This window comes from Schistocerca gregaria, chromosome 4 (genome assembly GCF_023897955.1).
Source record: "Schistocerca gregaria isolate iqSchGreg1 chromosome 4, iqSchGreg1.2, whole genome shotgun sequence".
NCBI lineage: Eukaryota > Metazoa > Arthropoda > Insecta > Orthoptera > Acrididae > Schistocerca > Schistocerca gregaria.
Window position 1 is genome coordinate 72131180 of NC_064923.1, and position 27531 is coordinate 72158710.

Below are 27531 nucleotides of genomic sequence, written 5' to 3' on the forward strand. Positions count from 1 at the left end.
TTTTAATATAAGCTCTCTTAAATTCTGACTCTAATACTAGATCTCTTACTTCTTCTAAATCGATTTTTGTTTCCTCTTCTATCGGTGTAAGTATCCGGCTACCAAATTGCATTTTTATTGGAATGAATCCCTGCTGACAGAATGTCGTTGGTACACGATTAAGACATACTTGTGAAAGACCGTGTGGCTGTGTGATTTAGACAGCTGCTGGCTTTCAGGGTTGAACAGCACTTTGCGCAGGTGGGGTAGGAGAGGGAAGGCCGCTGCTGCTCACCCGCGTGCACGATGACGCGGCGACTGACGGCGGCGCCGGCGCTGTTGCGGGCGACGCAGCGGTAGGCGGCGCGGTGCACGCCGGGAGAGAAGAGCGCGCCGGCGAAGGCGGGCAGCAGCAGCGAGCCGTTGTCCAGCAGGTAGCGCAGCTCGGCCACCGCCCCCACCTCGCGGCCGTCCCACGTCTGCCAGCCGATCACCTGCGCACGAGTACACACCGTATGACGCGGGCCGGCTCCGAACTGGACGCTCGTACACTTACAGCGGGTAGGCAAAACGATGTGAACAGCGGTAACAACGGGATGGCGGTCAACAACGCAGGTAAGCCGCGTGTCACGTTGGACTGCGGGTGTTCAGTACAGACTAGGCATCAGTGCAGGTTGTTTACGAGTACCGCACACTCCGTATTTGCATTCAGAGGTGAGGGCCGACGTGCAATGAAAGACCTAACAGAGTTCAGAACAGGGCAGATTGTGGGGGTCCGATTAACTGGAGCATTAGTAACCAATAATTATCTTGAAAGAGATTTTCACTCTGCAGTGGAGTGTGCGCTGATATGAAACTTCGTGGCAGATTAAAACTGTGTGCCGGACCGAGACTCGAACTCGGGACCTTTGCCTTTCGCGGGCAAGTGCTCTACCAACTGAGCTACCCAGTCACGACTCACGCCCCGTCCTCACAGCTTTACTTCTGCCAGTACCTCGTCTCCTACCTTCCAGACTTTACAGAAGCTTTCCTGCGAACCTTGGTGAACTAAGCCATGTCTCCGCAATATCCTTTCTTTCGGGAGTGCTAGTTCTGCAAGGTTCACAGGAGAGCTTCTGTAAAGTTTTGAAGGTGGGAGACGAGGTACAGGCAGAAGTTAAGCTGTAAGGACGGGGCGTGAATCGTGCTTGGGTAGCTCAGATGGTGCAGCACTTGCCCGTGAAAAGCAGAAGTCACGAGTCCGAGTCCCGGTGTGTCACACAGTTTTAATCTGCTAGGAAGTTTAATAATCATCTTGTGGTGCAGTTCTTCTTGTTGTCTTCGTGCTTCCTACGAAAATGGGATGAGTTCCGCCTTATGGAAGACATTATTTCTGTTTTTTTTCCACCAATACATGTTTCAGCACATTTGTGCTGTCGTCAGTGGGTTTAATTTTTATTTTCAACTGTAAAATTGTTGTTACCTATGAACATTTGTGTTGTTTATAACATTATGCCAAACTTCCATTTATAGCTTAATTGGCGAAAAGTGGATATATGCATTAGTTACCATACCTTACATCATGTTATTGTCTATTTATTTAGGTAGCTATTCTCATACCCAATATACGTCATCTGCAAGCAGAAAAACGTAATTTACTTTTCTGTTTGTTATGCATTTACGAAGGGAAATGAGTCTGTATCACGTTTTTTCGTGTAACTTACAGTTTTGAAGTTGTGGTGCGCTCGTCTGTGTTGTTGGCGAAGTAAATAGGCTTACTTGCTGACCTATGGTCACTTGGCACTGCAATTTTTCTATTTATCTCTCTCTCTCTCTCTCTCTCTCTCTCTCTCTCTCTCTCTCTCTCTCTCTCAATATATATCTCTGCCCCAGTACTCAACAAACACACGCAAACCCTCACAAACCATACACCACTGACGCCAAATACAATTCAGACTTGCGCGCCTCACCCAGCCAAACACGCTACGAAACAAATGAACACCACACAGCCACAACAACACGTAACTGCACCGAAAACCCCACCTATGTTTTGAGAAATCGAAAAATTGCACTGCCAAGTGATCATAGTTCACCACGTACGCCTATTTACTTCGCCAACAACACAGGAGAACGCAGCACAACTTGAAAACTGTAAGTTACACAAAAAAGTGATACAGACTCATTTCCTCTCGTAAATGCATAACAAACAGAAAAGTAAATTACGTTTTTCTGTTTGCAGACGACGTATATTGGGTATGAGAATAGCTACCAAAATAAATGGACAATAACATCATGTAAGGTATGTTAACTAATGCATATATCTACTTTTCGGCAATTAAGCTATAGATGGAACTTTGACATAGTGTTATAAACAACACAAATGTTAATATGTAACAATTGTACAGTTAAAAATAAAAATTAAGCCCACAGACAACAGCAAAAATGCGCTGAAACTCGTATAGGTGAAACAAAACAGAAAAAAAGGTATCTTGCATAAGGCGGAACTTCTCATCCCACCAGTATCCCAGACAGTCATCTTGAATGTTTCAAGAGAAACTGTTTCAACAGTCATGACAGCCTACACAAAACTTGGAAAGAAATCATCGTATGAACGTAATAGTGGGCGTAAATTAAAATTAAACGACAGACTTCGGCATACATGGATGAGCTGCTACACCGAAACCATTAGTGACGAAAACCAACGGAAATAAGAGCAAAATATGGTGTCAGGAGCACAAATCTTGGACCGCTGATCAGTGGAAACAGGTCATATTGTCCGACGAGTCAACGTTTTCGTTACTTCCAACATCGGGGCAGGTTTACATTTGGAGGACGGTTAAACATGGAGGTGGAAGTGTGGGAAGCCATATCATGGTATTCTGCTGGTCCCATCATTAAACTCAATGGCCGTGTTACAGACAAAGATTATGTGAACATTTTAGGCGATCAGGTGCACTCCATGTTTCAAATGTTGTTCGCAACAATGACGCCGTATTTCAGGACGATAATGCACCCATTCACACAGCCAGGACATCTACCTGGGCAGCACAGTCAGTGGACTTCAACATTATCGAACACTTGTGGGCGGTACTGGAGCGCAGACTCCAGAGCAGATTTCCGCCTTCCTCGTCACTACAGGAGTTAGAACAGGTTCTGATCGGAGAGTAGTATAACATTCCACTGGAAACTATACAATCATTGTATGGCAGTATTTAAAAAGAATCACAGCTGTGTTATTATCAAATCGGGGTCCAACCCCTTATTAATAAGCCATTCCCAAGGAAGTACATATGTTCACATTATTTTGCCTCTACTCCGAATGTAGTGTGCGCAAAATGTCGTGGCCGCTAGATGCACAGTCGGCTGGGGAAGCGTGGGGAGACTGACAGTGGTGGGGGGTCGCTTAGAGTGCTGTGGGGAAATGCCGAGAGCTTCAGGGGAAGTGCGTTTATAAACTGAAGCCTATGCTCACGTTTTTTGTAAGTATTAAGTGGGCTCCCTCCATGCCCACATTAGCATGGCGATCATTTGAAAAGATCTACTGTCACCTCTGCTTTCGTTAGTATCAGAAAAGGATTCCGCCGAAAGTGCAGCTATTTATTTTCGCCTGGGTTGTGTAACACCTACAACGCCTCTCGGTGTTAATAAACCAAAATAGCTGCCAAATTAGCTCCCATGCTCTCAAAATACAAATTCAGAAACTGTCCCAAGCCCCTCCACAAGTAGTAATTTACGAAATAGAAATAAGAGACAAATAGAGGGAAATCTATAGTAGAAAAATAATAGAAACAGAAAAGCATTTTCATCATAAATTTTGGAAGCATGGGAGGGGGGAAAACGATAGAAATGGTTAAATTATTAGTTATTCGTATATATGAGAAAATCAATATTATAGTCACAGAACGTAGGTCTTGAAAACCAAAGATAGCGTTTACTAAAGTATAAATAGACATACAATGCAATTATGATACTCCAGTCTCTATCCTCCAGTCTGTTCGAAGTCAATTAGGACGTACAGCTTTAGGAAGCAACAATAGGAGCTGTATTAAACCAGGGCGCAAGAATAAATCGCGACCAGATTGTCTTTTGGGAAGCATTAATTTCAGATCAGAATTAGAACTTTTGTCATATTAGAGGAACGGGGAGGTGATCAATAATCTCTCTGACTTTAACGTCAATTCGTGTGAAGATTTAAATATTTTACGGAATTAACGATTTTTGGACAGATTAGGACTTTGTATTGTGATAGTGGAAAAGCTTTACTTCACACGACTAGTGATCATAGTTCATGACAGTTTATGGATATTAAACGGGAACAATCTTTTTATCGAAAGTGACTGAACATTGTTTAGTATCTCTGATACTGACGGGATTCCAGGTTAGATACTTATTCAAAGAACCCCTTTGAATTCGCTCGTATGAATGAACTGATTTATTAATAATTATTGTTAAATAAATTAACGTGTTAATTTGAAACTGACTATTCGTCTTGAACTTTACTTCGATTTAGGTTCATAAATAATTAGGTTACGTGATTTTCACCAAGAATAAACTGCAGACTAGTAACTGAAACAAGTGAACGAGAATCTGTTATTCATTTACTTATGGTTTTTTCTTCAGAAATGGGAAGACAATACATGTAGTGACTCACTGGGGTTAATTTAAGAACTAGCCGGGATAAAACAAAACCCTTCAATACCAGTCAATGTACAGATAAATTAACATTGCTACTTTCATGCAAGATACGGAGGTCGAGATAGAAGAAACAGTCGCTACACTTATTAAGCATTTGCAACTTTCAGAGAAACGTCGTGAGTGGTGAATTTTGAGTAAAACCTACACATTTCTCTGGTTGGCATGTCAAAAGTTGTTTCTTTTGTGAATAAACGGCTGAGTTTACACATTTTCACCTCACCAACATGTTGTGCAGACAGAACTGCGAGAGAAATCTGAAACACTGGTTCATTAGGTTTATTAAGTTTATTAAGTAGGGAACTGAGGAAAAGCAAAGTCAGTAGCTTATGAAAACACACATCCTCAGTACAAATAAACGTTAATATCTTCACATGTGTTATTCCAAAACCCATAGAATTTCTCGTTTTACCAACTATCGATGGCCGTTAAAAATTTCATTCTTTCACCAAAGAAGTCTCTAGTTACTGGAATAACGTGGTAGATGACGAAGTTTTGCATAATATCTGACAACGTTTATGAACTGTCAGGAATGTTGTGGATATTTTACTCTGGCTTTATCTCTGGCGTGGCGCGATCGCACACAAGTGTGCTACATCTGATCAGTTTTCTCGAGATTATTGACAGATAGATGCCTCTACCTAAGCCAAACGAAAAATGTAACACGTTAGCTAAATTTCCCATGCAACAACATATTCCGTAATATGCACCAAACACAAAATCATAAGGACCTCTGCCGGCTGGGTTGGCCGAGCGGTTCTAGGCGCTACCGTCTGGAACCGCCCGACCGCTGCAGTCGCAGGTTCCAATCCTGCCTCGGGCATAGATGTGTGTGATGTCCTTAGGTTAGTTAGGTTTAAGTAGTTCGAAGTTCTCGGGGGACTGATGACCTCAGAAGTTAAGTCTCATAGTGCTCAGAGCCATTTGAACCATAAGGACCTCTGTTTTTCACTGCACACTTTTTCTAATTTGGCGCAGTATCTTACTTTCACATAAATATCACAGTAACTAGGACCACTAACGAAATCATGTCATGTCATCATGAACCTGACGTGCAAAGGTATAAGTAAAGCAAAAACGAACTTTTTTAATAAATAATTTCTGTAAAATCGCTTGGGAAAGGTTGCAGGATGCGCGCCTCGGTTCTGTCATCGCTGACAAACTGAAAGTTGGAAAACACTGGCCTCTCCTTCTGAACCAAGGAATGAACTCGCACTGCACTTTGGACGAAAACTAGTCACTGTGCATTGGCCACCGTATCTTTCGCGAGCTGTAACACAGTGCACGGTCGCGTCTGGTGTAAAATAAACAGCCAGTACTCCTAGCAGTGGACCAAAACCTGTATCTAAGTACCTGTATCTATGCTACAGTGAAGTGCACGACAAACTGTACTTCCTTTGTAGCACTCACATCGTGGATCAAGGAAATCAGGTCGATTAAGAATTTATCTTCCGTTATTGATTTGGTTCACTAACATGCCAAAGGTTAGTAACAAAACTACGACAAAATGGGAATAAGTTGTACCCGGGGTAAGCGAAATTCCGTTAAGGAAGCACTGGCTTGGATCGTAAATTACAGCAGCATTCCATTTCGTTTTTTGTCAAATACAATTCGTAGATGTAAAATGATTGTAATAAAAGTTCGTGATTCTTTTATTTATTTTGAAATAAGGAAAGTAATTACAAGCAAAACTACGAGAGATTCATTTCCACAACAATTGTCTTGTTGTTGTTGTTGTCTTCAGTCCTGAGACTGGTTTGATGCAGCTCTCCATGCTACTCTATCCTGTGCAAGCTGCTTCATCTCCCAGTACCTACTGCAACCTACATCCTTCTGAATCTGCTTAGTGTATTCATCTCTTGGTCTCCCCCTACGATTTTTACCCTCCACGGTGCCCTCCAATGCTAAATTTGTGATCCCTTGATGCCTCAGTACATGTCCTATCAACCGATCCCTTCTTCTAGTCAAGTTGTGCCACAAACTTCTCTTCTCCCCAATCCTATTCAATACCTCCTCATTAGTTACGTGATCTATCCACCTTATCTTCAGTATTCTTCTGTAGCACCACATTTCGAAAGCTTCTATTCTCTTCTTGTCCAAACTAGTTATCGTCCATGTTTCACTTCCATACATGGCTACACTCCAAACAAATACTTTCAGAAACGACTTCCTGATACATAAATCTATATTCGATGTTAACAAATTTCTCTTCTTCAGAAACGCCTTCCTTGCCATTGCCAGTCTACATTTTATATCCTCTCTACTTCGACCATCATCAGTTATTTTACTTCCTAAATAGCAAAACTCCTTTACTACTTTAAGTGCCTCATTTCCTAATCTAATTCCCTCAGCATCACCCGATTTAATTTGACTACATTCCATTATCCTCGTTTTGCTTTTGTTAATGTTCATCTTATATCCTCCTTTCAAAACACTGTCCATTCCGTTCAACTGCTCTTCCAAGTCCTTTGACGTCTCTGACAGAATTACAATGTCATCGGCGAACCTCAAAGTTTTTACTTCGTCTCCATGAATTTTAATACCTACTCCAAATTTCTCTTTTGTTTCCTTTACTGCTTGCTCAATATACAGATTGAATAACATCGGGGAGAGGCTACAACCCTGTCTCACTCCTTTCCCAACCACTGCTTCCCTTTCATGCCCCTCGACTCTTATTACTGCCATCTGGTTTCTGTACAAATTATAAATAGCCTTTCGCTCCCTGTATTTTACCCCTGCCACCTTTAGAATTTGAAAAAGAGTATTCCAGTCAACATTGTCAAAAGCTTTCTCTAAGTCTACAAATGGTAGAAACGTAGGTTTGCCTTTTCTTAATCTTTTTTCTAAGATAAGTCGTAAGGTCAGTATTGCCTCACGTGTTCCAACATTTCGACGGAATCCAAACTGATCTTCCCCGAGGTCTGCATCTACCAGTTTTTCCAATCGTCTGTAAAGAATTCGCGTTAGTATTTTGCAGCCGTGGCTTATTAAACTGATAGTTCGGTAATTTTCACAACTGTCAACACCTGCTTTCTTTGGGATTGGAATTATTATATTCTTCTTGAAGTCTGAGGGTATTTCACCTGTCTCATACATCTTGCTCACCAGCTGGTAGAGTTTTGTCATGACTGGCTCTCCCAAGGCCGTCAGTAGTTCTAATGGAATGTTGTCTACTCCGGGGGCCTTGTTTCGACTCAGGTCTTTCAGTGCTCTGTCAAACTCTTCACGCAGTATCGTATCTCCCATTTCGTCTTCATCTACATCCTCTTCTATTTCCATAATATTGTCCTCAAGTACATCGCCCTTGTATAAACCTTCTATATACTCCTTCCACCTTTCTGCCTTCCCTTCTTTGCTTAGAACTGGGCTGCCATCTGAGCTCTTGATATTCATACACGTGGTTCTCTTCTCTCCGAAGGTCTCTTTAATTTTCCTGTAGGCAGTATCTACTTTACCCCTAGTGAGATAAGCTTCTACATCCTTACATTTGTCCTCGAGCCATCCCTGTTTAGCCATTTTGCACTTCCTGTCGATCTCATTTTTGAGACGTTTGTATTCCTTTTTGCCTGCTTCATTTACTGCATTTTTATATTTTCTCCGTTCATCAATTAAATTCAATATTTCTTCTGTTACCCAAGGATTTCTAGCAGCCCTCGTCTTTGTACCTACTTTATCCTCTGCTGCCTTCACTACTACATCCCTCAGAGCTACCCATTCTTCTTCTACTGTATTTCTTTCCCCTATTCCTGTCAATTGTTCCCTTATGCTCTCCCTGAAACTCTGTACAACCCCTGGTTCTTTCAGTTTATCCAGGTCCCATCTCCTTAATTTCCCACATTTTTGCAGTTTCTTCAGTTTTAATCTACAGGTCATAACCAATAGATTGTGGTCAGAGTCCACATCTGCCCCTGGAAATGTCTTACAACTTAAAACCTGGTTCCTAAATCTCTGTCTTACCATTATATAATCTATCTGATACCTTTTAGTATCTCCAGGGTTCTTCCACGTATACAACCTTCTTTCATGATTCTTAAACCAAGTGTTAGCTATGATTAAGTTGTGCTCTGTGCAAAATTCTACTAGGCGGCTTCCTCTTTCATTTCTTAGCCCCAATCCATATTCACCTACTATGTTTCCTTCTCTCCCTTTTCCTACACTCGAATTCCAGTCACCCATTACTATTAAATTTTCGTCTCCCTTCACTGTCTGAATAATTTCTTTTATTTCATCGTACATTTTTTCAATTTCTTCATCATCTGCAGAGCTAGTTGGCATATAAACTTGTACTACTGTAGTAGGTGTGGGCTTCGTATCTATCTTGGCCACAATAATGCGTTCACTATAATTGTCTTATACCGTGCAAATTTCTGAAAGGGAGAAAATTTTATTTCAAATATTTCACACTCAACTTCATTATTCAATACTTAGTTACCGATCTCCTGATTCTAAGTAATTAGTTTTGTTGAAAACTTTTCAGTTAAAGAAGATAATAAAACTGAAATGAAAAGTGTACTGTATAATATAAAGTGAGACATAATGAAACTTGGTGGGCGTGTTTCTGCATCTGAAAGATGGTTTCTATTCAAATTTCGCATCAGCAGCGTAACAGTGGCACTCAAGACTGTTAGCTACCTTCGAGACTAGACGTGGTGAGCTGACGATATTCAAGAATATCTTTAGAGCGACAAAGACGCCACTAGCAGTGCCTCACTGAATTTGAATGAGGTCATATAATGTGGCTATGAGGAACTGGATGTTCCTTCTGCTGTATTGCAGAACGACTTGGCAGGAATGTAGCCACTGTACATGATGGCTGGCAGTGGTGGACACGAGAACATACGGTCGAAAGAAGACTGGGTTCTGGATGGTCACGTGGCACTGCCGAGTGGGAAGATCATGGTGTCCGGCATATGGCTCTGGCGCATCGCACTGCATCTGCAGCAGCTACTTGAGAAGCAGCTGGTACCACACTGATACGATGAAGTGTTACAAATCGGTTACGTCAAGGACAGATCCGAACCAGATGTCTTGTAGCGTGCGTTCCTCTGACCCCATACCACCGCCATCTGCGACTGCAGTGTTGTCAAGCGAGACACTCGTTGGAGGGCAGGGTGGAAGTCTGTTGTGTTTTCTGACGAAGGCTGGTTCTGCCTCAGTGCCGGTGATGGCCGTGTGTTGGTTAGAAGGAGGCCAGTTGAGGGCCTGCAGCCGATCTGTCAACATGCTAGACACACTACACATACGCCTGCAGTTATGGCATGGGGTGTGATTACATATGACAACAGGCGCATTCTCGTGCTTATCCCACGCACCCTGATTGAATTTATATACCTGTCTGGTGATTCGACCAGTGCTGCCAATCATGAACAGCATTACAGGGGATGTTGTTCAACAGGATAACACTCGCCCGCGTAACACACTTATAACCTACCATGCGCTACAAAGTGCTTTGGTCTGCTTCGTCGCCAGATCTGTCTCCAGTCAAGCACAAATGGGACACCAATATTCCGAGCCTCCAATACATTAAGATGAATTTCCTAGTTGCCGCGTTCTCCGGAACATGAAGGTCGGTGGCGGCTCGGACGTTCTGATCAGAGAATATGAAAATTCTTTTCCCAGCGTTATTGATAAAAGGAATTTTTACCACTTGTCGACCCTGTCCTTTTACACAAACAGTATGGTATTCATAACAGATTTACATTGTTGTTGTCTTCTTCAGTCCTGTTCGATGGAGCTCTCCATGCTACTGTATCCTGTGCAAGCTTCTTCATCTCCCAGTACCTACTGCAACCTACATCCTTCTGAATCTGTTAAGTATATTCATCTCTTGGTCTCCCTCTACGATTTTTACCCTCCACGCTGCCCTCCAATACTAAATTGGTGATCCCTTGATGCCTCAGAACTGTCCTACCAACCGATCCCTTCTTCTTGTCAAGTTGTGCCACAAACTCCTCTTCTCCCCAATCCTATTCAGTACTTCCTCATTATTTACGTGATCTACCCATCTAATCTTCAGCATTCTTCTGTAGCACCACATTTCAAAAGCTTCTATTCTCTTCTTGTCCAAACTATTTATCGTCCATGTTTCACTTCCATACATGGCTACACTCCAAACAAATACTTTCAGAAGCCATTTCCTGACAGTTAAATCTACACTCGATGTTAACAAATTTCTCTTCCTCAGAAACGCTTTTCTAGCCATTGCCAGTCTACATTTTATATCCTCTCTACTTCGACCATCATCAGTTATTTTGCTCACCAAAAAGCAAAATTCCTTTACTACTTTAAGTGTCTCATTTCCTAATCTAATTCCCTCAGCATCACCCGACTTAATTCGACTACATTCCTTTATCCCCGTTTTGCCTTTGTTGATTTTCATCTTATATCCTCCTTTCAAGACACTATCCATTCTATTCAACTGCTCTTCCAAGACCTTTGCTGTCTGTGACAGAATTACAATGTCATCCGCAAACCTCAAAGTTTTTATTTCTTCTCCATGGATTTTAATTCTAATCCGAATTTTTCTTTTGTTTCCTTCACTGTTTGCTCAATATACAGATTGAATAACATCGGGGAGAGGCTACAACCCTGTCTCACTCCCTTCCCAACCACTGCTTCCCTTTCATGCCCCTCAACTCTTATTACTGCCATCTGGTTTCTGTACAAATTGTAAATAGCCTTTAGCTCCCTGTATTTTACCCCTGCCACATTCAGAATTTGAAAGAGAGTATTCCAGTCAACATTGTCAAAAGCTTTCTCCAAGTCTACAAATGCTAGAAACGTAGGTTTGCCTTTTCTTAATATAGCTTCTGAGAAAGTATTATTTTGACGCCGATCTACATAGAGAGAAATGATCAACGTAATAAAGTAACAGAAATCAGAACTCGTTTGGAAAAATTAAAGTGTCCATTTTTCCCAAACGCTGTTAGAATGGCTATGAGCTGACTTAACATCTGAGGTCATCAGTCCCCTAGCACTTAGGACTACTTAAACCTAACTAACCTAAGGACATCACGCACATCCATGCCCGAGGCAGGATGCGAACCTGCGACCGTAGCGGTCGCGCAGTTCCAGACTGAAGCGCCTAGAACCGCTCGGCCAATGTGGCCGGTTCCGCTGTTAGAGAGTGGAACTGTAGATAAATAGACTTGAAGGTGGTCCGTAAAGCCTTTGTCAGGCACTTAATTGTGAATTGTAGAGTAATCATGCAGATGTAGATGTAAATTATTACCTAAATGACGAATAAAAGACAAATCGCTGTCATTAACGACACGTTTAATTCTTTCCACCGCCTTCCTTTTGATCTAACTCTTTATTTCCAAAGTAGACACCGTTATTTCTAAGATGTATTGAAACGAGGCTGAATTTCGTTCTGGTATTTGCAGATAACGAAGAAAACGAGAAAGAATATGGCAAATAACAAAGTTTCTCCAGTGTGATCTGAACCAACATCTAAAGCAGCCATCACAACAGAAATCGAATACATTACAGATAAACCATTGAGGCCTTCCTAATGCTTACATCTTCGCGCTTCTACGATGATACCTCCGGCATGGATGTGTGTGATGTCCTTAAGTTAGTTAGGTTTAAGTAGTTCTAAGTCTACGGGACTGATGACCTCGGATGTTAAGTCCCATAGTGCTTAGAGCCATTTGAACCATTTTGAGCATGGACTCAGCAGGTCGTTGGAAGTCCCCTGCAAAAGTATTGAGCCATGCTGCCTCGGCAGCCGTCCATCATTGCGAAAACGAGATTATACAAAACCAATGTTTCAGTTAAACTTCTGCTCCATATATATGTATCTACTGATAGAAAACTTACCATACCTCGAATCTTTTTGCAGTCAAACTGGTCGCAATAAAAAAAAAGGTAATCCTCTGTCAATTTTAAACATTTTTGCTTCAATTTTTTGTGTGAACACATTCCGTGACAACCAACAACTCTACATATAGGTTTGAATAAATACTGATTTTGTTTTTCAAAATTCAAAAATTAAAACGTGTGGAAAAAACTGTTTATCTAACTAGATCTCCCTATTGAATTCAGCATGCCAAGATATGTTCTGAAACAAACTCTCAGAGCCCTGCATTTTTTTTTACGACTGGGTTCAAATTTCAACGGTATCTCCCCTTAAATCTCGGCCCTCTAGGGACAGGAATGTGTGTCTGCTGCAGCAGTGGCAAACATCCGTGGAAGAATCTTGTTCTATGACGTAAGGGTTAAGTTACACACAGTTGTTTTATTTCGCGTGAAAATATCGATTTCTAATGTAGATCTCCCCCCCCCCCCCCCCCCCCCCCCCCCGATGAACCATGAGTATTGCTGTTAGTGGGGAGGCTTGCGTGCCTCAGCGATACAGATAGCCCTACCGTAGGTGCAACCACAACGGAGGGGTATCTGTTGAGAGGCCAGACAAACGTGTGGTTCCTGAAGAGGGGCAGCAGCCTTTTCAGTAGTTGCGTCGATGACCTCACAGTCTTCCTTACCTTCAATCAATCGCACCGTATAGATCACATGACTTTACTAGACGCTGAATAACATCATCGTCTGCAAACAATCTGGGAAGGTTGCTCAGACTGTCTCCCGAATCGTTTATAAGACTTCCTTGGGGGATGGCAGGTATCACTTCCGTTTCACTCAATTCCTTTTCGTCGACTACTGCTAGCTGTGCTCTGTCTGGCAAGAAATCGCGAATCTAGTAGCACATTTCAGACGATGCTCTCTAGGCACGTAATTTGATTAGACGCCGCTTGTGAGGAGCGGTATCAAAAGCCCTCTGGAAATCTACAGATACGGAATCAATCTGAGATCCCCCTGTCAATAGCAGTTGTTGCTTTAAGAGGATAAAGACCCAGCTGTGTTGCACAGGAGTGGTATTTTCTCAATCCGTGGTGGCTCTGTCTCAGTATATAGTTTTCTTCTAAGTAATTCCTAATACTCGAAAGCTCTGAGGGTGGTCATGTTTATTGCCGCTTAAAAATTCGGTGGGTTTCAGCCGCTGCGGAGGCTGCCTGCAGGTCTTTTCCCAGTTAGTATACTACTTTAAAAGTTTTTGGTTTGGCTTATTTCAGAGGAGAAATATAGATTCGCGTAGTGGTGGTGGTGGTGGTGGTGGTGGTGGTTGTTAGTGTTTAACGTCCCGTCGACAACGAGGTCATTAGAGACGGAGCGCAAGCTGACGTTAGGGAAGGAATGGGAAGGAAATCGGCCGTGCCCTTTCAAAGGAACCATCCCGGCATTTGCCTGAGACGATTTAGGGAAATCACGGAAAACCTAAATTAGGATGGCCGGAGACGGGATTGAACCGTCGTCCTCCCGAATGCGCGCGTAGTGATTCGGGCTATTTTTCTCCTGTTATTTTAAGTATTAAAGCAAATGTGTGATCTTACTACATCATATCATGTGGTAACAGCAGGTTACACGAGCGAGTACTTTGGAGGAATGTTTATTACGACGTTCTACCATCAGGCGTAACAGTCGAATGGAACGTTATAGTAAACGATAAATTAGCAAAGAGCGACAAGTTACAAACGGTACCCCTTAAACGAACACAGAACTGCATCTGATGTGGGGAGTGGGCATGGCAACCTACGGGGTGTTCAAGAAGTCTCTCCGCAGTGCCGTATGTTTGTTAGCCGCTCGTGCCGAATGCCGCAGTGATGGTTCGAATGGCTCTAAGCACTGTGGGGCTTAACATCTGAAGTCATCAGTCCCCTAGAACTTAGAACTACTTAAACCTAACTAATCTAAGGACATCACACACACCCATGCCCGAGGCAGGATTCGAACCCGCGACCGGAGCAGCAGTGCGGTTCCGGACTGAAGAGCCTAGAACCGATCGGCCACAGTATACCACAGCAGACGTACAGAAATTAAACTGAATGAAATACAAGTTATTAATTTAGTGAATATTCATTTTTACTTATAAATTTTCACATTAAATGTTGTGTCCCCTGTTGTTGAATACACAATTCAATTCGTCTAATCATGTTTACAAACACAAGCTGTAACATTTCTTCTGTAACAGAAGCAGTGAATGTGGATATTGCAGTTTTCAATTCATCGATGGATTGTGGACGGGTTTTATAGACAGATGCTTTCGCAGCACCCCAGAAGAAAAAACAGGTGGTGTTAGGTCAGGCGATCGTGGAGGGCAAAGTCCCTGTGAAATTATGCGATAACCAAACAACATTGGCAAGCAGTGACAATGAAACGCGAGCTGTATGCGTGGTTGCACCATCTTGTTGAAAATAACCATTCAGTATTTCACTTAACCCAAGTTCTCCTATGAATGGGTACACAATATCACTGCCGTGTTGTCATGAGTTTATTGATTCATTGAAAAATATGGGACCCACAATCCGACGTCTAGAAATTGCAATCCAAACTTCAGTTATCTCAGAATGAAGATTTTCAGTTATCCACATACGAGAATTTTGGGGGTTCATGTACCTGGATAAATGAAACCGCGCCTCACCTGAAAAACGTTTCATTAAGAATATACCTTCCATTTTGTTGAACGAAATTTTTGAATCTTTGACAATAATACAGTCTCTTGCAATGATCAGTATTTTTCAGTTCTTGTCTGACTGTGACTTTGTATGGGAAAAGTTTTAATTTTTTTCTTACTGTGTGTGGGTCGTTCCGACACTAACATCGATTTCCTGGGCTAGTTTTCTTAGTGACTTGTTCGGACTCGTGGATATTTTATTGGAAATATCGAGTAGTTTATCCTCAGACAAAATGCTAGAACGACCACTTCTCTGTGCATCTGTCACTGAACCCGCACTTCGAAATGTGTTAATAAAACCTCGCACAGTATAGCATTGTGGGAGTGTTGTGTCCGGGAAAACTGAATTAAATGTCTAGCGAACTGAAACTGTGTATTTACCGCCAGCTTTCAACACTTGTTCGACTGAAAACACACGTTCTTCAAAGGTTAGCATTTTAACAGTGACAAAAACGAAACAAACGAACAAATGAACTATACCTAAGCGTTCACGTCAACACGTAACGACACACACCAAAGATACTACTGACGCTGGCTGAGATCAACGAAACAGTGGAATGTTGGGAGAGTCCACTTGAAGGGAAGTAACCCAGGCAGGCGAACAATCATAAGGCATGCGCGGCTAACAATCATACGGCACTGCGAAGAGACTTTTTGGACTCCTCGTGTATGTTCACACGTGGAAACACAGTAGTACAATATAAGGAAGTTTTCCGCTATTTTTTGTTTGTGCTAGACCATGCAGCTCCGAAATACATGGACCTTTCTGAGGTCTTCGACCACAAAATCTGAGATACCTGCGGACGAAAAAGAACGTGGCGACGCGGATCATTGCTCAAAAAGCCACGTTTATAACACGGAACAGACACGTCTCGTTCAACGACTACTGTTCCTACATAGATAAAGAACAGCGAATATAACTCGAAATGAACATTTGTAAATATGCTGAACGTAATAATCAGTGTTTAAAAAGTAATGATCCATGTTAACCAGAACTCCACGAAGAATTACCCAGACGTGGTAGTATTGACCAAAACGAAGAAATGTGTACTGAACATCGGCTCGAATATATATATTTTAAAAACTATGAGCGCAGCCCTTCTCACCGGAGGTTCGAGTCCTCCCTCGGGCATGTGTGTGTGTGTGTGTGTGTGTGTGTGTGTGTGTGTGTGTGTGTGTGTGTTGTTGTGGTTAGCATACGCTAGTTTAAGGTAGTTTAAGTAGTGTGTAAATCTAGGGACTGATGACCTCTGCAGTTTTGTCCCTTAATAACTCACACACTATGAGCACTAGTTCATCTTCGCTACTGTGAAAAACATCTTTTCTGCTGAACAAGTGATCAGATCTCATAAACGTATGCAATTTAGAGTCTGTTTTTTCTTGTGCATATTACCAATTATCAAAGTTTGTCAGTGGAGTTCTTGTTCACCCTATGTACACTGCGCAACACAGTTAGAGGGTTACGTTTTCGAAAACCTGTGATTGGCTGCAGTTGCTATGCGGAAGTTTAAAATTTGCTTCAAGGTGTCTACAGATCTCCTGTGTAATGATGCAGAAGCGTGACGCGTCGTTTATGATGCTCCAAACAACAAGGTGTTGACATATGCCAAAGAAAGAGCGGAGCTCAGAAGTTAATGTGAGGAGTTAAGGTGGGTTAATGATGTCATATTTGCACCGTAGATTGTGACATAATTCGCGGCCGAAAACAACAGTCCGTGGTGTTGTGAGTAACACGACGCTTTTCTTGGCAACCTTTGACGCTACTGACACGTCGTTGACGGTTCACCCCTTCTCTATAGTTGTCGCAGGTCAGCAACCCCACTGAAAGTAGTCGCATCGCTTTGGTGTGAAGTGTGACCGCAATTTCAGCTCTGAGTAGCAGTGTGGAACCACTAGGACCGGCTCAGAACCGTCCGGCGAAATTTGAACGTGATTCGAAGCATCAAACAGTGTTTCTGCTTTTCACCCCTGCTGGGTGTAAAGAGGTGCGGTAACGTTCAGTTGGTTTGCTGGCCCACGATGTCTTCTTTAGACAAGACTGTACAGGGTGATTCAAAAGAATACCACAACTTTAGGAATTTAAAACTCTGCAACGACAAAAGGCAGAACTAAGCACTATCTGTCGGCGAATTAAGGTAACTATAAAGTTTCATTTAGTTGTACATTTGTTCGCTTGAGGCGCTGTTGACTAGGCGTCAGCGTCAGTTGATGCTAAGACAGAGTGTCAGAGCACTTCATCACTGGCCTCCAAGAAGCCCTGATCTTACCCCCTGCGATTTTTTCTTATGGGGGTATGTTAAGGATATGGTGTTTCGGCCACCTCTCCCAGGCACCATTTATGATTTGAAACGAGAAATAACAGCAGCTATCCAAACTGTTACGCCTGATATGCTACAGAGAGTGTGGAACGAGTTGGAGTATCGGGTTGATATTGCTCGAGTTGGCCATATTGAACATCTCTGAACTTGTTTTTGAGTGAAACAAAACCTTTTTAAATACTCTTTGTAATGATGTATAACAGAAGGTTATATTATGTTTCTTTCATTAAATACACATTTATAAAGTTGTGGTATTCTTTTTGAATCACCCTGTATAGTCCACGGAGTTCAGCTGCGTCAGAGGCTGCCAATAGCATCGCACTGCTGCTCGTCGCACTGGGAGGTGTTGTTTTCGACCGCGAAATGTGTGGGAATCTACGCACAAAGGAAAGGGATGGTTTCGTTGACCCCCTTAAATGCCGCCCTCTGAGGCATTTTAATGTCGGTTCTGAGTGGCAGTATGTGTGCGCGAAGTGTTTTCCTTGCCCGCCCGTAAGAAAACCATGTTATTTCAGAGCTGGGCGTCGCGGGGCTGACCTCCATCACGGAGACTTCAAAAAATAAAAATATAAAACAGGTAAACTGTGGTAAGAGGGCTGTATGATAACACGTCCACGGTGGCGCTGGGCAGAGTTGAGGTGAAATTTGGTGCCGTTATTAACTCTCCCTAGCCCACCATTAACCCTCTTTACGCGTCACGTTAACTTCTGAGCTATGGCCTGTTTTTCGCACTTAGTTGCGTTTGAAGCATCACCGAGCCCGAGTGTGCCACGCTTTTGGTCCCTTAAGCAGGAAGGTTACAGACACCCTTGAACCAAATGTCAAACTTCTGCACCGCAGTCAGAGACAATTACGGCGCCTCGAAGGAGTGCACCTTTAATTGTTTTGAGCAGGATACATAAGTTTATCAGTCAGAGACCTTAATACACCATATGCAAGGTTCGTTACTTTATTTTCAGTAGAATATTTAAATTTACGTGCAACCTTTATACACTACGGGCCATTAAAATTGCTGCACCAAGAAGAAATGCATATGATAAACGGGTATTCATTGGACAAATGTATTATACTAGAACTGACATGTAATTTGGGTGCAAAGATCCTGAGAAATCAGTACCCAGAACAATCACCTCTGGCCGTAATAACGACCATGATACGCCTGAGCATTGAGTCAAACAGAGCTTTGATGGCGTGTACAGGTACAGCTGCCCATGCAGCTTCAACACGATACCACAGTTCATCATGAGTAGTGACTGGCGTATTGTGACGAACCAGTTGCTCGCCACCATTGACCACTCGTCTTCAGTTGGCGAGAGATCTGGACGATGTGCTAGCCAGGGCAGCAGTCGAACATATGCGGTCGTGCATTATCCTGCTGAAATGTAGGGTTTCGCAGGGATCGAATGAAGGGTAGAGCCACGGGTCGTAACACATCTGAAATGTAACGTCCACTGTTCAAAGTGCCGTCAATGCGAACAAGAGGTGACAGACGTGTAACCAATGGCACCCCATATCATCACGCCGGGTGATACGCCAGTATGGCGATGACGAATACATCACCGCGATGTCGCCAAACACGGATGCGACCATCATGATGCTGTAAACAGAACCTGGATTCATCCGAAAAAATGACGTTTTGCTATTCGTGCACCCAGGTTCGTGGTTGAGTACACCATCGCAGGCGCTCCTGTCTGTGATGCAGCGTCAAGGGTAACCGCAGCCATGGTCTCCGAGCTGATAGTCCATGCTGCTGCAAACGTCGTCGAAGTGTTCGTGCAGATGGTTGTTGTCTTGCAAACGTCCCCATCTGTTGACTCAGGGATCGAGACGTGGCTGCACGATCCGTTACAGCCATACGGATAACATGCCTGACATCTCGACTGCTAGTGATACGATGCCGTTGGGATCAAGCACGGGGTTCCGTATTACCCTCCTGACCCCACCGACTCCATGTTCTGCTAACCAACGCGAGCAGCAGTGTCGCGATACGATAAAACGCAATCGCGATAGGCTACAATCCGACCTTTATCAAAGTCGGAAACGTGGTGGTACGCATTTCTCCTCCTTACACGAGGCATCACAACGTTTCACCAGGCAACGCCGGTCAACTGTTGTTTGTGTATAAGAAATCGATTGGAAACTTTTCTCATGTCAGCATGTTGTAGGTGTCGCCACAGGCGCCAACCTTGTGTGAATGCTCTGGAAAGCTAATCATTTGCATATAACAGCATCTTCTTTCTGTCGGTTAAATTTCGCGTCTCTAGCGCGTCATCTTCGTGGTGTAGCAATTTTAATAGCCAGTAGTGTACAAATATTGCAGACGCGAGTGACGCTTAACATTTATTTCCTTTTCATTTACGTCTTCTTTACTTTATATTTTTTGTCTTAAGGAGAAAGGGAGAACAATATGGCTTTTCACAAGGCAGTGGTAATTATTTTCTTATTAATTGTTTTATTACTGAAACATCAAGAAAATCTGCAACGTTAGCCATTTTTTCTCTTCGTTACGATATAAACCATATACAATTTTGTAACTTCATTTCATATTCATCACAAGATTAGAGAGAATATTTTAATTTGTTATTATCTATGGGACTTATTTTGGACAACCAAATGGAAATAAATAACGGCGCTGAAGCCGGATGAAAATAATGAACTCTCCACCGGAACAGGAAATGAAGGCCCAACGGTACCGACCGGCCTCTGTGTCATCCTCAGACCACAGGCGTCACCGGAGGGGCATGTGGTCAGCACACCGCTCTCCCGGCAGTATGTCGGTTTCTGAGACCGTAGCCTTTACTTCTCAATCAAGTAGCTCCTCAGTTTGCCTCACAAGGGCTGAGTGCACCCCGCTTGTCAACAGCGCTCGGCAGAACCCATGGTCACCCGTCCAACTGCTAGCCCAGCCCGGCAGCGCTTAACTTCGGTGATCTTACGGGAACCGGTGTTACCACTGCGGCAAGGCCGTTGGCGAATGAAAATAATAATAATAAACTGAAGCTAAGAACCTAGCCGAAGGCAAAACAGTAGAGCGAATGGTACGGTTATAATGGGAGTTGGGAGGTCTAAGGACAACATGCTTGTATTGCGTAGTGGTAAAATCTATAAATTTGTAATCTGTATATATTAGATTCAAACTCTATACTTTCTATAAACTTTAATTTGTTGTAGTAGTTGTTTCTTTATGAGGATACCGCTCAAAGTATTCATAATTATGTAACAGTGGAGGAGTGGCCCCAAAAGATTCATTCTCAACTATATGCTTCGAAAAAATGTGAATATTCGTTTTACCACGATGTCTAAAATTAATGCTGTTTTCAGCGATTCATTTATAACAAATAACTCAATTTCTCGGTATTTCGGGCAATTCATCGGTCCAATAAACGCAGCTATAGATTTTACCCGTTACATGGAAAATTTTAAAGACTTCTAACAATGATGGTATCAATTTTATTTCAGAGAGTTGTTTTATATGATAATTTATAACTGTTTAACAAAGTTCAATGTAAGCAGAAATATTTCATAAATAATTTACTCTAATTATTTTCAATATCGTCATTAAGTGTTCTATCTCGAAATGATATTTCCAGAGATTAGAAATAAAATTTAGATTCACATACTGATTCGGGTCGTGTTGCTCCTAGTATCCTATGTTTTTAATCAACGGTGTTGGTTCAAATGGCTCTGAGCACTATAGGGCTTAACTACTGAGGTCACCAGTCCCCTAGAACTTAAAGCTACTGAAACCTAACTAACTTAAGGACATCACACACATCCATGCCCGAGGCAGGATTCGAACCTGCGACCGTAGCGGTCACGCGGTTTCAAACTGAAGCGGTTAGAACCGCACGGCAACAACGACCGGCTCAACTGTGTTACCTCACCCAAGTTCCAGGACTGCATAGTGGTTAAAGCGGTAAATTTCTAATGTCTAGGTCTCAGGCTCAAATTCTATAAAATTGAATTCGTTTTAAACAATGACTTGCTAGATGACTAATAGGCAAAATATTAATGCTGTGATGTCAGACGAAAATACAAATCTGGCGCAGATTGTGCAGACTTTACTTATAAACGTATTCATATCTGCAAAATGAGCTTTTCTTATTTATGAAATATGTGAACTTGGTTGTTTAAGACTTTTCTAGTGGAAACTAAATTGCTTCACCTTCGACGAAAGTTAAAGAAATCTTTTTATCAGTAACAAACACAGATTTGGCTGTTTGTCACTAGGTTATAAGACGCATTTCGTCATTCTGCCGCATTTCACGAGTTGAAAGGGAACAACGTGACGGAAAAAAACAGTAAGTCCCTAACGAAAAAGAGGAATGAAAAGAAATCTCTCATGTTGATATGTTATGTGATTTTACGAGGTGTGAATAGAAAGGTTTAAGAATGGATCCGCTACTGCTTACTGGTTTGACGGGAGGTACATTGCCTTGTCCTTGAACGCCCTTCGACAAGAAACTGAGTTTCCTTTATTCAGTTCGTTGTGGCAGCTGGTTGAGCGCGGGTCTGTTAAGGCTTGTTCCCGTATTCTGTCTGCATGAAAATGGACGTCAAAATGGAGCAACGAGTGTGTGTGAAATTTAGTTTTCAAACCGGGAAATCAGCCTCTGAGACTTACGAACTATTGAACACAGCTTTTGGAGATAATTGTAAGAGGCAGTCAAATATTTCTGTCTGGTTCAGCAGATTTAAAAATGGCCACGAATCATTTGAAGATGAACCACGGTCCTTCCACCTCAAAAACGAATGAAAATGTTGTGAAAGTTAGCGACTTAGTGCGCTCTGATCGTAGACTTACAGTAAGGGAGATGGCTGATGAACTTAATTTAAGTGTCTATGCAGTTCAGTCAATTTTAACCGAAGATCAGAAGATGCGTCGAGTGTCCGCAAAATTCACTCCAAAAGTGTTGTCAAGTGACCAGAGACAATACAGACTTGAAGTGTGCCAAGAACTGATTATTCGGACTAAAAATGACCCACATTTGTTAAATAGGGTAATTACAGGTGACGAATCATGGGTATATGGATATGATCCTGAAACCAAAGTGCAGTATTCGCAGTGGAAGACTCCAGGTTCACCACGACTGAAACAAGCACAGCAAAGTCGATAGAAGGTAAAGACAACGTTGGTGATTTTTTCGATTCTACCGGTATTGTACATCATGAATTTACCCCTGGAGGACAGACAATTAAGCAGGAATACTACAAATGTGTCCTCGAGCGTTTGCGCGAAACGTTGCGGAAGAAGAGGCCTGCACTGTGACCAAATTCAAACTTCCTGTGCTTCCACAACCACTACATTTCCCTGATTTGGCCCCTGCGGACTTCTCCCTGTTACCTAAACTGAAATTTTCACTGAAAGGGAAGCGATTTGACTGTACTGAAGACATCTAGGCAAGTATGGAGAGCGTTACTGATAACCTTTCACCCTGAATTTTAATTCCACTCTTGAACTTTTATTTCCACCACTGCTTCTTCGATCTATAGATTAAACAGTAGGGATGAAAGATTACATTCCTGTTTCATGCCGTTTTCAATCCGAGCACTTCGTTCTTGGTCTTTCAGTCTAAGATTTCCAAAGCTCTCTTAAATTCTGATTATAATACTGCATCTAGTCCCTCTTCTTTGTCGACTCCTGTTTCTCATCCTATCACGTCATCGGACCAGTCTTCCCTTTACAGAGGCCTTCACTGTACTCTTTCCACTTCTCTGATGACTCGTCTGCCTTATCGCCTTTGCTTTTAATTTCACATAAGTATTTTGTTTTTACTTTTCTATATGAGTCTTTTTGTCCTTCCGCCAGTTACTGCTTCTTCGATTTCTTCACATGTTTCATGCACCCAGATAGGTTTACGATTCCCTACACTTCCTATTATTTCGTTCCTAAGAGACTTAGATATCTAAACTCTTGAATTTCTCTGAACATTTTTGTACTTCCTTCTTTCATCAATGAACTCAAGTATTTCTTCTGTTACCCATGGTTTCTTCGCTGTTACCTTTGCTATACCTAAATTTTTCTTTCCAACTTTTTTACAGATGTCCATTCCTCTTCAGCTGAACTGTCTACTGAGCCATTAATTATCGCAGTATCCGTACCCCCCACAGAACTTCATGTTTTGGTATTCCCATATCCCATTTCTTTGCACATTGGTTCTTCATGACTAATCTGTTAAGCTTGAGCGTACTCTTCGGCAGTATTAAAATGTGATCTGAATCTGTACGTCCTCCTGGGTACGGCGGACAATCCAGTACCTGATTTCGAAATCTCTGGCTGACATGTAATCTAACTGTAATCATTCCACGGCTCCCAGCTTTTTACCTCTATGCTTCTTCCTCTTATGATTCTTGACACGGTATTCGCTATTACTAGCTGAAATTCATTGTAGAACTCAGTCTCTATCATTCCTAGTACCAAGCCCATAATCTCCCGTAGCCGTTTCTTCTACAATCTCATTACAGCCCTCCACGACCATCAGATTTTCATCTTCCCTATACGTTAATGTTTCAGAACTCATGGATACGTAAATCATTTGGCGGACAGGGTGGGCAGCAATCTGCATTTGTTTGCTGATGATGCCCTGGTGTACGGTAAGGTGTTGAAGTTGAGTGGCTGTAGGAAGGTACAAGCCGACTTAAACCGAATTTCCAGTTGGTGTGATCAATGGCAACTAGCCCTAACAGTAAGTTACTGTGGATGGTTAGGAAAGTTAACACTGTAATGTTTGGACACAGTTTTAAAAGTGTAATGCTGGACATAGTCAAGTCGTTTAAGTATCTGGGCGCAACGTTGCAAAGCGGTGTGACATGCAACGAGAATCTGAGAACTGTGGTATGGAATCACTCTCACCCCCTGTCACCCCCCCCCCCCCCACCCTGTCACTCACCCACCTCTCACTCAATCCCCTCTCTCACTCACTCTGACCTGAACGTCTTGTTCTTTACTTTCCACCACGTCTATATAGCCTATCTGAATACTTATCCTATAGCAAGGTGGCAGTTCGCCAAGTCCCTCAGAATTGTGACAGGATTCGTTATCACATTGTGACAGCACTTCCTCACGGTTGTGACTTTCTGTAATATAATCAAAGTTAATCATTTACTGGCTATAGTCGAAGTGTACTTTACACAGTGTCTCTTTTTCTTTAATTATACTACCAGTTTCGGCAACGAAACGCTTGCAGTAAGTATCTGGAGACGAAAGATTAGCAGGTGAGTGTCATTTCCTGTCTAAATAGGAAACAGTGACAGTCAATACATTTCTCAGTTTTTATCCACTGTCCGTACCGATGAGCCGATAGACTACGTACCTTCTGCATCTCTCTCCATCTCATCCCCATTCCAGTAGCTAGAACCTTTACGTAACATCACCATATCTCACAATTCGAGGCGATAGTCTGTAAAGAGTAAAAACATGGATGCACCAAGTAACAGACCAATATCGCTACTCATTGCAGGAGCCTAGAGCTTAATCTACGAAGCTTTTCCAAATAATCAGCCAGCTTTCAAGAAACATCTAGCGTGAAACACAGCGCTACATGACTGCTCGGACATTCCGACTGAATTAGACACTAGTTTCCCCTAGTACACTTAGCGGCAGATGTCTTTAAATATGGTTAACAGCTATATAACGTTTTTACGCAAGTGAACTACCCTATAGTATCCCATAAAAATCTAAGTGTTCAATTCCTAGAGCCAGCCACATCGTATACTATTACTAAATCATATGAAACGGAATGATTATCAGTAATAGCAAGGCGAATGAAGACTCTTGGATTCTTCAAGAGGATTCTGGGAACTCATAGTGTACCAGTTCAGTTGTTAAGACGCTAGCGCAGCCTTTCCTCACCGAGTAGAATCGACAGCAGGCAACGAAGTAATTCGGAGTCGCGTTGATAGAGCAGTAACTAATCGCTACACTACAAAGAAAAACATTAATGAAGACACTAAGCGAATTTGAAAGGGCAACTTTGGAACAAAAGTTACGTCTTCCGCACGAAACTCCATGCAAAACCTCCGTTGCATCCGTAGTATAGTTTGCATAGTGTTATGAGATGATAGATTTAAAAAAAAAGGATGTATGATGGACTTCAATTATTCTTTCCCGTTCCCATACGAGATAGGAAGACAGTAGAGAGTAGATGATGATGATGATGATGATGATATGATGATGATGATGATGGGAAATGCATACCACCATTCATGGTAAAGTGGTTGCCGAATGTATACGTATGCAAATGTAAAAGTTGTAACAAATGCCGGCTTCGCACGATTTCCTTTTTTGTGCGACACTCAGGTGCGTTATTTAAGCATTGAGCGTTCTTTCGTGTATCACAGTTATCTATTCACGACATACGTCGTGAGCGTCTCTCTCGAAATACAGTATTACCATTGCTCCACGTTCACTTGCTATTCTGAGACCAACAACATTACTCGCGCTCTGGAGAGACCAGAATAATCAGTGGTCATGTACGGACAGTTCGCAAACACGCTGTCCTTAGGTCTGTTGAGGGAGTACTCGAAAGCTATTTTATTACATTCTAATTACCGAGATAGGGAGTAACGTTGCCTTTGGAATGATTTCGTGTGGTGCCTGTATCAGCTCTTTTTAGTCAACGGCCTGAATGTCCATTATGTAATGAGAGTGCCACCGTTTCATTTGGAGTATTCTCTTTGGATACAGAAAGTATTCAGTAACAACGAGTTGATATTAGTAGAGAATGAACGCCAACGCATTTTCTGGCACAAAATTCGGTATTTAATGTAGGCGGAGCTTCGCTTTGTCGTGGTCTAAGGGACACAGCAAATAGAGGCAAGTGAAATCCACTGTATCATTTTAATGAGAGACCATTACTAAAAAAAAACGCAGAGAAAACCTCAACAAAGGCAAATGAAAAATATTTTAATGCGGTAATTTCGGACTCTGAACCTTTTCAGTGCTAATATTTTGAAGCGTCATTCCTTATACAGCTAGAAAACATGATTTTTTTCACTTAACGATGCTGTCTAAATAACCAGTCTGGATGGCCTGGTATTCCATAACGTGAAACATTGTCTGTCGAAATCACTCCTCAATCACGTTTGGCTCACACGCAACTACAACAGCTTTTAAACAGCAGTTCAAAGATTGCGATGATGAAATTGTCAAGAGAACTTCTTTCACATAGCGAAAATGTATACTACGGGAAAAAATGAAACCCCCGACGACAAGATCATTTTATTGACAAGTGAGATGACAAGTAGCTCACGATTGTTGGAATATATGATAAATTCAAACCAAGTGTAACACACAAATGGTATCCGAGCAGCCGCAACATTATACAGTGTGCCCCCTCTGGCGGCAAGGTAGGAGTCTATTCTCCCTTGCAAACGATCACAAAGGTGCCGATGAGCATCCTGTGACAGACTGTCCCAAGCATCTCGCGCCTTTTCTTGCGATTCAACAGTGATGCTAGCAGGCCCTGGATAATGAGTAAATCCGCATTTCGCCACGTCCCATACGTTCGAACAGTCCACGGATGTACTGCCGGTCCATAGTGTCCAACGGGTACAATATTTTGGCAATCAGATATGTCGCCATCGTCAGGTGCGCTGACGAATTGAGCTCTTCGCGTGGATCTGCACGGAGATAACTTGTCCTCCTATGTGTGATGGAGTTCGCAGCAGTTAGTGCTTTGCCTCCCATGCATGCCGATGTAATGCGTCTTCACATGTAGACTGTCTTCTTGGGTGACTCCTCAGCACAGTTCTGCAGTGCTAGCTATGCAGCGAGCAGGTGTGGCCAGCGGGTGTTGACGCTGCGCGGCAGTTTGCGGCCCAGCGTCCGGATTTGGGCGTTGTGCGACCGGCCAGCACGTTCGTAAAAGGTGCGGGCGGTCGTCTGGAAGAGGTCGCGGAGCAGAGGTACTTCCGCGATGTCGTGAAGATGAGCGGTGGGGAAATCGTATGGCAGGTGTAAGGCCAGCCAAGGATGCGATTCTGCAGTGTCTCCAGCTTCTTCAAGTTTGTGTCGGCGGCGTTCCCCCAGACGACGGCGGCTTATTGGAGTAC

The 27531-nt window shown here is 42.6% G+C and overlaps 1 non-coding gene and 1 pseudogene across 1 annotated transcript; both read right to left on the reverse strand.

Annotated features, from left to right (window-relative positions):
* Positions 1–856: 856 nt before the first annotated feature.
* On the reverse strand, positions 857–931 carry Trnas-cga (transfer RNA serine (anticodon CGA)). Its single transcript has one exon. It is a non-coding gene; the product is annotated as a tRNA-Ser (tRNA).
* Positions 932–20332: 19401 nt separating this feature from the next.
* Positions 20333–20450, reverse strand: LOC126268437 (5S ribosomal RNA; annotated as a pseudogene).
* Between the last annotated feature and the right edge of the window lie 7081 nt (positions 20451–27531).